This window comes from Haematobia irritans, chromosome 3 (genome assembly GCF_050003625.1).
Source record: "Haematobia irritans isolate KBUSLIRL chromosome 3, ASM5000362v1, whole genome shotgun sequence".
Taxonomy (NCBI): Eukaryota; Metazoa; Arthropoda; class Insecta; order Diptera; family Muscidae; genus Haematobia; species Haematobia irritans.
This window is the reverse complement of record NC_134399.1, coordinates 154799247-154801811: the sequence shown is the minus strand read 5'-3', so window position 1 is coordinate 154801811 and position 2565 is coordinate 154799247. Positions and strand designations below refer to the sequence as shown.

Sequence of the window (2565 nt, the reverse complement as noted above, 5' to 3'; positions counted from 1 at the left end):
AAATGTATGTATTTGGGACAAACCTTTATATATAGCACCCAACACATTTGACGGATGTGATATGGTATCGAAAATTTAGATCTACAAAGTGGTGCAGGGTATAATATAGTCGGCCCCGCCCGACTTTAGACTTTCCTTACTTGTTTTTTAATATTTTAGGTCAAGCGTTAGAATGCATTAAAAATCATAGAAAAAATTAACATTTTTTTATATATCAAAATATCACAAAATTTTTTAATTCACATCCAAAACACTGAATCCGGATCATATCCTAAGAAGTGATGCATATTCAGTGCAACGGCTATTGAAATGGTGGACATCCGTCATATGAAAATCCCATCATCGTTTCCGCGCCAACTATGCACCACTTCGCTGCCAGAAAGAATATTTTCATTATATTTTTGGTGACGCTAAAATTTGTCTGGGGGGGTCTAAGGCCCTCCCAGAGACCTTCCTACGGCTATGGTCCCCATATAAACCTACTTCCAGAATCTGATCTAGTCTTCATCCTTAAATTTATTACCGTAAAGCGTATTGATGGAACTGATCTGCTTGGGAGAATTTAATTAATTTTCTTTAACAAGTCCTATGTTAACTCTCTTTTGTACAATTTACTACAAATCCGATAGTAACAAAATGTCCATCATTTCCTCTTCAAGTTATGATAAAACTTGAAGTAAAACGTTCTATTTTCAATTCAATTTATTTCTGATTTTAGCAGCTAAACATTAAAAGTAATCGAGAATGGATGTACTCCTACACAGATTGGTTGTGATAACTGAATTTATTGCCAACCTCATTTTGGCAGTTGTAGCAACTATCTGTTGGCAGTTGTGTTACCTGACTAATTCGGTCGACCCAATCGAATTATGGGAGATGTAACTAATACTCCATTTGGAATTGGTCGTTACTCCCTTCTTTAACTTGATAGAGAGTAAATAAAAATATTATATATATAAATACAATACATTAATATCAATCAAAATAAACGATTACTTTGAATATTTAAGTATTCACTATGGTTTAAGATGCAGCTTACACCATTGATTGTAGAATGAAGGGGCAACGCGGATTGAATCACTGGTAACTTTGAATCCATAGTCCATTTCGCATATAGAAAACGTAAAAAATTAGTGTGGAGTTTGTAAATATAAATACGAACCTACCATCCATGTCCTTTTGCACTTGGGTTTTATATACACAGTCTTACACAAGTTTACATACGGTTTAAGAAATTATATTTTCTTTAATTATTAAAATATAATAAAATATGCATATATATGCTTTAGATTTTGTAAATTAATTTGAAAAACAAAGTATTTGTCCATTTCCAAGAAGATGTTTTTAGTCTGGATTATAAACAACAACAAGAAACATGTTTAGTTATAAGGTAAAAACCTCAAGGGTATGTAAACTTATGTGAGACTGTGTAGATAAGGCATCGTGTTGAAGCATTTTTCATCAGCACCGCTTTAAGTGCCTTTAATTCGCACAATAAATTTGCTTTAAAACCTTCAACAGTTCAGGGTCCGTATTTTTTCAACTAACTCGTGGAATTGTGTACCCAGAATCCATTTGTGGACATTATAGAGTTTTCGGGTCGTCAACGCATACGAACGTAAAATTTTGCTCACGGCCAAGGAACTATCCATAAAAAAGAGGACCTATACCGACCATGTTCAGCGCACCAGAATTCAAACTTCAATTTTAATAAAAAAGGCTTCTGAAAAAATATTAATTAACGAAGCATTAAGAATATTTGGTGCATTTTAAATGGACGTCCCTAATTTTGTTGTTTCACTCAGTTTTCCAGTCTGGAGAGGAAAGTAAATTTCAGATCATGTAAATTTACCTTTAAAATATTACTTAAATAACCAAATCTTGATCATTTCCTCGTTCTAATACCAAATCAAATCTTCAGTAATATAAAATTTTTGGTTTGACTTATACAGGATGAGATTTTAGTTTTTTACCTTGACAAAAATGAAAATATTTTTTCATTGACAAATAATAAAAATGACAATCAAAAATATTTCCCATAACATTCGGTTTGTGCAACCGTACTCGTATAGTTATGATGAGTACTGAATGAAAGTTACAAAATATTTTCTTGGTAGGTTGTATCAACCAATTTGCAATAAAATGATTCATAGTAGAAGCATTTGGTTAACCCAATCATTTGTCTACTATCACAACTAACATTTTCTTGATACTGCCCCCAAATAGTCTTAAGAATAGAACCAATGTTGTAAAAACAGAATATTTGTTGATACACTCGATATTTCGTTCCATAATTAGAATTTTCATTATTACAACCGATTGGCAACCAATCTCTTCTCTGTGTATATACTCTTTGGAATTAGTGATTTTACAAGTTTGGAACTAATCTCATTTCTTAGAGAGTATTTTTGTTGAATCTGTTTAAGTGCTTGTTGCTCAAAGTATGTTTTCCTCGAAATTGGTTTGGCTCCTTATGGATTTAAGCTTCAATTGTGTGTTCGTTGACCTACAAGCTATTTAATATTCTATTTAACGTTTTCAATTTGCCTTATTACTCTGCATACT

General features: G+C 32.2%; 1 long non-coding RNA gene across 1 annotated transcript; it reads right to left on the bottom strand.

Annotated features, from left to right (window-relative positions):
• Nucleotides 1–765: 765 nt before the first annotated feature.
• On the bottom strand, nt 766–1964 carry LOC142230573 (uncharacterized). The gene is made up of 3 exons (XR_012720737.1): nt 1853–1964; nt 1167–1723; nt 766–1087 (listed from the first exon to the last, which is right to left on the bottom strand). It is a non-coding gene; the product is annotated as an uncharacterized LOC142230573 (long non-coding RNA).
• Nucleotides 1965–2565: the final 601 nt, after the last annotated feature.